The following is a 7,500-nucleotide window of genomic DNA, read 5'->3' as shown; positions in this document are numbered from 1 at the left end:
CGGTTTTTGGTGGAGACCGGTCGGCAGTTGAGCGGGCGGCCCGGCCTGAGCTCAGGTGAATGTCCGGCAAAATTTCGGAAATCAACTTTTTCGTACAGTTACTGCCCGGAACATCCACTACTTTCCTATATAGGGAAGAGGTTGTCGAAAATGAAAATTGAAAAAATTTTCTAAGTCCGAAAAATTGAAAAATTTTTCTAAGTCCCGACGATGGATAGTGAAGCTATAGGCGGCACTGGGACGAGCAAAGACGGCTGAAAAAGAGAGAAAGAGCGAAAGAAAAAAAGTTGGAAAAAATTTCTAAGTCCTAAAATTTCCAAGACCGGTTTTTGGTGGTGACCGGTCGGCGGGTGTGATGGTAAGCCCCGCCTGAGCTCTGGTGAAAGCCCGGCAAAATTTCGGAAATCAACTTTTTCGTACAGTTACTGCCCGGAACATCCACTACTTTCCTATATAGGGAAGAGGTTGTCGAGAAAGAAAAAGTTGAAAAATTTTCTAAGTCCTAAAATTTCCAAGACCGGTTTTTGGTGGTGACCGGGCGGCAGTTGAGCGGGCGGCCCGGCCTGAGCTCAGGTGAATGTCCGGCAAAAATTCGGAAATCGACTTTTTCGTACAGTTACTGCCCGGAACATCCACTACTTTCCTATATAGGGAAGAGGTTGTCGAAAAAAAGAAAGTTGAAAAATTTTCTAAGTCCGAAAAATTGAAAAATTTTTCTAAGTCCCGACGACGTGGTAGTGACGTGGTTGGCGGGACTTGGACGTATAAAGGCCGATGAAAAAAAATGGAAATGGAAATGAAAATTTCTCGATTTCCGACGACGGTGTTTGGCAACGACTCTCTCGCCCGGCCACTGGTCGGCGCGAGAGAGGAGTGAGCGAGACCCGTCGATTCGAAAAGAGAAGCCGTCACACCGTCGAGGCGTGGCGGCTCTCAAGTGGGTTGGTCGGGCGTGTCGTGATGACTCGCGACCGTAAAAAATTCCCACTCAAATTCTCCCATTTCCGACGACGGTGTTTGGCAACGACTCTCTCGCCCGGCCTCTGGTCGGCGCGAGAGAGGAGTGAGCGAGACCCGTCGATTCGAAAAAAAGCCGTCACACCGTCGAGGCGTGGCGGCTCTCAAATGGGTTGGTCGGGCGTGTCGTGATGACTTGCGACCGTAAAAAATTCCCACTCGTCGAAAATTTTCTAAGTCCCAACTTTGAAAACGACGGTTCCTGAAAGTCGGCTGGCGGTTGGATGGGGCAATGTCCCCGTCCAATCGCTAAAAATGAGCCGGAAAACGGAGACATTATGCGGCGGAACATTAGTGGTTTTCCTTAGTATAGAAGAGGTCTCGATTCCTAAACTCGGAAAAATTTTCAGAGTCCCAAAAATTTTCGAAGTGTCGAATAGTTTGGTTTCTCGAATTGAAAATTTTTTTCAAATTTGCGACATTACGACAAGCAGCGATTGTAAAGCCCGGTCCAAATTTTTCAAACGAGTCTTACTTCTTGTTAGTCCGCCTGGCCGATACCAAAGAATGGCCGACCGTCGACTATCGGGCGAATAGACGGGTGAAAGAAATAAAGTCGAAGCCGGTGGTTGGATAGATATCGAAGGGAAGGCGAAAGAGGCGAAAAGGAAAGCGCGAAATTTCTTTAGTAGCTTCGACGCAAAAACTTTGGTATCGACGGGGAGCTTTGGGAAATGAAACGAAGACGCAGAATGGGAAGTTGTCCGGTTCGGCGTTAGTTGTAGTTTCATTTCCACCGTAGCTGAGCTCCTTTCCGCCCGCCACTTCACATGATTTTAGTTTCGATTCCGTTCGATCGCGCTTGCACTGTCTTTGTTTTTTTTTCACTGCTTGGATCGCGGCTTTGCTCTAACCAGTTTAGCCCCATGCGATCAAAAAGTCTTAAAAAAAAAAAACCGTTGAACGGAGACGAACTCGATGAGCTGTCGGTGTGTGAAATATCATTCCTTCGGTAAAACCGTTTTCGAAATTTCCGATGGTCGGTATATGTAAAAATATATCCGAACCGCGATGTGGACGGGAATTCAAACGCCCGCTTCACCGATTGGTGCGACAGCTGAGAAGCTCGTCACTCGATCCAACGACTCTTGGTCGAAAAGTTCAGAAGAGGTGCGCGCGTCAAACATTTTTTTGGTTTCGGACGTTTCGTTTCTTCGGCACGTGTGGTTTGTCTGTGGCCGTCTGTGAGAGAAATCGGACGCTTGTTCTTTGTTATTTTACCGTAACAAGACAAGACGGGAAAGATTCTTTCTTCCAAACTTACGGCATCATAACCATCAGCGTTTACCGTCAGCGACGATACGGAAGAGAAAAGAAAATGGTGCGCGTCTTTTCACTTTTTGACACCGTATCAAAAAAAATTACCGTTCAGGCGGAAATGTGTGTGTGTGTGTGTGAGCCGAGAGATAAAAAATAAAAAAGCCACCAAACAGAACGCTTTCAAATTATTTCGTGCGGCGTGCGCATATTTCACATTTTGCCGTTTGACGGAAGCTCGTTGTGTGGAACACAGAAGTGGAGATGGACGGAGTTGAAGGGGGGCGAAGACGGCCCGGTCGGACAAAGTCAAGAGATTGAAATATACGAGAGAATTGGGTGGAAGTGATGGCAAATCTATAAAATTCAAAAATCGGATGAGATGCGAGGACCGCAAAATGTGGCGTCGACTCTGACTCTCTTTTACTACGAACTTCCCTTCGACGGAAGATATCGAGAGCTGAGCTGAGCGCCCGCTGAGTATGGCCGGCGTAATTACAAACGAGTTACGGTTGGAGCTATATCGATTGTACGTATCCCGAACGTTCATCGAACAAGCCAGATCAACTCGGCGCCCGGTAAGATGTACGCTCAGTTATGGCCATGACACACGAAGGGAGAATTCAAACGGCTGTGAGTGTACGGCCCGCCCGGAGTTGTGTGTAGGCAGTGACCTCTCAAGAAAAAACGTAAAAAAATTTTTTTTGACAGTCACCGGTCTGCGACAAGTAATCAGTACGAAACTTGGGTGCAATGCAAAAAACATTTTGAGAATCCTTGCTTGACAACAACGAATCTAACACGATAAAAAAACGATCCCCATCGGTGTACCGCTTGCTTTTCTCGCGCTTCGGCGCAGAATCGCTTATTCAGCTGCCCTTGGAATATGTTCGTTTCGTGCATACTTGATCTCGGTCATTCTTCGGTGAACTCTTAAAGAATTGCGCACTTTTATAGGGGTAGTCTGGTTGCTTGTCTCGACTTGAAATGATTTGTTTTTTTCCGCCCATGACTTTCTATACGATGCCTCTATGCTGGCCTCTGACCGCGGTTGTTCCGAGTTTTCTCTTTCTCTTCGAAAGTCTTTGCGGAAAATTCTGCCTCGTGTGACCGTTGAGCGGTGAGGTGTGTGTGTGTGTGTGTGTCGTGCGGGGTGATGCGAGAGTGTGCCTCGGCGGTGGAAAAATAAAAATAAAACTCTGAGCCCACAAAAATTTAAAAGATGTATGCTTGTCAGCTTAGTAAAGCAGGCTTGACTTATGAGCATACAGCACGCCACATATGACCGTCGAAAACCGTAATACGGGAAAAAAAGTTGATGAATATATCAAGACCGGTCGAATGAATCCGATTCACTTTGGGCTCATAGACCGTTGAATGGTCTTTGACTTTGGAAATTGAAATGAAAAAAATCCAACAAACGGATCGGATCGGTGTTTCTCTTCACTGGGACTCGCTGTGACACGCCAGGCGTTGCGATCAAAAATTTTAGTTTCCGAAGAAAAAGAAAAAAAACGAAAAACGTGTTGATTTGGTGTGTGTTTGGTGATGCGTGGGCGAAATAAAAACCCGCAACTCGCCGGATGCATATCAAACAAACATACACGAAATACCTGGTTGATCCTGCCAGTAGCATATGCTTGTCTCAAAGATTAAGCCATGCATGTCTAAGTACAAGCCGCTAGACGGCGAAACCGCGAATGGCTCAATAAATCAGTTATGGTTCCTTAGATCCACTCCATCCTACTTGGATAACTGTGGTAATTCTAGAGCTAATACATGCACTCGAGCCTCGACTGCGGGCTTTCGGGCTCGCAGAAGAGGTGCTTTTATTAGATCAAAACCAGTCGGGGCCGGGCTTTCGGGCTCGCGCACCGTACCAATTTTGGTGACTCTGGATAACTTCACGCCGATCGCACGGCCTTCGCGCCGGCGACGTATCTTTCAAATGTCTGCCTTATCAACTGTCGATGGTAGGTTACGCGCCTACCATGGTTGCAACGGGTAACGGGGAATCGGGGTTCGATTCCGGAGAGGGAGCCTGAGAAACGGCTACCACATCCAAGGAAGGCAGCAGGCGCGCAAATTACCCACTCCCGGCACGGGGAGGTAGTGACGAAAAATAACGATACGGGACTCTTCCGAGGCCCCGTGATTGGAATGAGTACACTTTAAATCCTTTAACGAGGAACCATTGGAGGGCAAGTCTGGTGCCAGCAGCCGCGGTAACTCCAGCTCCAATAGCGTATATTAAAGTTGTTGCGGTTAAAAAGCTCGTAGTCGGATGTCTGTCTTCGGCCGGGCGGCGCCGCTCTGAATCAAGGGTGTTGCGTTTCACGCTCTGGGAGCCCGGGTGTCAAAGCCCGACTCTCTTCACGGTCGGACAACATCGCCGGAGTGGTGGTCGGTGCGTCGTTGTTGTATCTGCGGCCAGAGTTGGAAAGTTCTTTCGGGTTCTTTTTTAAATTTTGGTCGTAGTTGACTCGATTCGCTCCACCCAGTCAATCGTTCGGGGTGCCCTTCACCGGGTGTCTCGGGCGGCCGGCAACGTTTACTTTGAACAAATTAGAGTGCTCAAAGCAGGTGTATCCCAACGCCTGAATATCGCAGCATGGAATGATGGAATAGGACCTCGGTCCGATTTTGCTGGTCTTTTACTTTTGGACCCGAGGTAATGGTCAATAGAGACGGACGGGGGCATTCGTACTGCGGCGACAGAGGTGAAATTCTTGGACCGCCGCAAGACGAACAACAGCGAAGGCATTTGCCAAGAATGTTTTCCTTGATCAAGAACGAAAGTTAGAGGTTCGAAGGCGATCAGATACCGCCCTAGTTCTAACCATAAACGATGCCAACCAGCAATCCGTCGGAGTTACTCCAATGACTCGACGGGCAGCTTCCGGGAAACCAAAGTCTTTGGGTTCCGGGGGAAGTATGGTTGCAAAGCTGAAACTTAAAGGAATTGACGGAAGGGCACCACCAGGAGTGGAGCCTGCGGCTTAATTTGACTCAACACGGGAAACCTCACCAGGCCCGGACACTGGAAGGATTGACAGATTGAGAGCTCTTTCTTGATTCGGTGGGTGGTGGTGCATGGCCGTTCTTAGTTGGTGGAGCGATTTGTCTGGTTAATTCCGATAACGAACGAGACTCTAGCCTGCTAAATAGGTGACGGGTTTTATCAATTGAAACCGAAGGGAGTACGGAGGCGTCGGGATCAGGTGGCGGCGATTCGGGTCTCGGTGGGACTGGTTCCTTTAGTGAGGCAATCTCTCGGCTTGGTTTCGTTGTGCTTTGTTCGTCGGGTGTACGGCCTTCACGGGTTGGTTGCCTGGCGGATGAGGTATGGCGGGGCTTTGTCGGGAATGTCTCGCGGGGGCTGGCTCTATTGTTATTCGGTCGTCGTCATCCCCGGCGATACCTTCTGCTCTCGCGTCCGTCACGCAGTCTTCTTAGAGGGACAAGCGGCGTCCAGCCGCGTGACAGTGAGCAATAACAGGTCTGTGATGCCCTTAGATGTCCTGGGCCGCACGCGCGCTACACTGAAGGAATCAGCGTGTTTCACTCTCCCTGTCCGAAAGGACCGGGTAACCGCTGAACCTCCTTCGTGGTTGGGATTGGGGACTGCAATGATCCCCATGAACCAGGAATCCCTAGTAGGCGCGGGTCACTAGCCCGCGTCGATTACGTCCCTGCCCTTTGTACACACCGCCCGTCGCTACTACCGATTGAATGATTTAGTGAGGCCTTCGGACGGGCTTGTCGGGGTGCCGTCGAGTGGGGAGCAATCTCTGCCCGTGCGGTGCCTACCAACGGCGAGACTGAAAGATGGTCGAACTTGATCCTTTAGAGGAAGTAAAAGTCGTAACAAGGTTTCCGTAGGTGAACCTGCGGAAGGATCATAAACGAACAAGACAAATGTTTTGCGCATATGGCTTTGGTTGAGCACGAAACAACTAAAAGTTGCAAAACAAAAAAAAACCCCATCAAAAGTCTTTCGGCGTAAGACATCGTATGAACTATGTGTGGGTTGACGGAAGAAAATCATTTATTTTGAACGGGTATCAGGCGCTCTGATGCGCGGTGGTTTAAAGCGGATTCGCCTTTTCAAATTGATTTTTCTTTCCTCTCGGCTCAAAAAAAAACACAAAGTCTTTCGATTTGGTCTATGGCCGTGAGCAAATTCTTCCTGCTTCGATGGTGAATGTCTCTATAGATTCATTCGACCTTTAGCGGCGCTCACAGTGTTGACGTTAGTAGAGTGAAGAATACGATAGCCCGCCTGGGCCGCGAGTACCGAAGGAACAATAAAGGAGATTTTATAAAGTCTTAGTCCCTAAATCAAACACTTTGAAAAATAAAAACTCGGTGGATGGAGAGTCGGAAAAAAAAAAAAAAAACATCAAGATTTTGAACGGGTATCAGGCGCTCTGATGCGCGGTGGTTTAAAGCGGATACGCCCAATCGAAATTGTTTTTTTTTTGTTTCTCTCTTCGTCTTCGGGATTTTTTGATTCTCGGTGGGGGACGAAAGTGTGAGACTTTACTCTGGACGTTCTTTTCGGGCGTAGATACTCGTGGTTGCGTGCGTGTGCGTCGTATAGACTAACACTCCAAAGCCCGACACTATGCCGTTGAAAACCGAATGTTTTTTAAGCTTGCCCTTCGCCCTCTCGATGAAGTAGGAAGAATTCAAAATCACAATAACACACAAAACCCAAATTCTAGTACGAGTGTTTATCGGAACATTTTCTTTCTGGCTTTCTTTCTCCGCCCTCGCATTCATTTGCTTGGGCGGGTTGGAGAAAAAGAGAGAAGAAAACGAATATGTCGTTTTATATACGACCCTGAACGGTGGATCACTAGGCTCGTGGATCGATGAAGAGCGCAGCAAAGTGCGCTAATCCATGCGAACTGCAGAACACATGGAGCATCGAAATCTTGAACGTAAATGGCGGCCCAGCTTCTCGCTCGGGCCACATCTGACTGAGGGTCGGTCGAATGATGAACGAACAGAGATTTTTTCAGTCTTGGTTTTGCATGTTGGGTCGCGGCGAGATTTATTTTTCACCCGGCCTGACCGCATAAAAGCTCCCGAATCTCTAACGTCTGGGTGCCGCGCGACTTAAGTGTCCGCGATGCCTCAAATACAAAAAAGGGGGAAAAATAAAAGAAGGTTCGCCCTGTTTTGTTTTTTTCCTCTCTATTCAAAAGAAACCTTTTTCGA

General features: G+C 48.3%; 2 non-coding genes across 2 annotated transcripts; both read left to right on the top strand.

The window, feature by feature from the left end:
• Window positions 1-3,884: 3,884 nt before the first annotated feature.
• LOC124319947 lies at window positions 3,885-6,179 on the top strand. The gene has a single exon (XR_006913641.1). It is a non-coding gene; the product is annotated as a small subunit ribosomal RNA (ribosomal RNA).
• Window positions 6,180-7,116: 937 nt separating this feature from the next.
• Window positions 7,117-7,269, top strand: LOC124319939. The gene has a single exon (XR_006913633.1). It is a non-coding gene; the product is annotated as a 5.8S ribosomal RNA (ribosomal RNA).
• The last annotated feature ends 231 nt before the right edge of the window (window positions 7,270-7,500 follow it).

The sequence above is a fragment of the Daphnia pulicaria genome, unplaced genomic scaffold (genome assembly GCF_021234035.1).
Source record: "Daphnia pulicaria isolate SC F1-1A unplaced genomic scaffold, SC_F0-13Bv2 h1tg000225l, whole genome shotgun sequence".
NCBI classification, from domain to species: Eukaryota; Metazoa; Arthropoda; class Branchiopoda; order Diplostraca; family Daphniidae; genus Daphnia; species Daphnia pulicaria.
The sequence above is the reverse complement of the archived record's forward strand: the minus strand, read 5'-3'. Positions and strand labels throughout refer to the sequence as shown.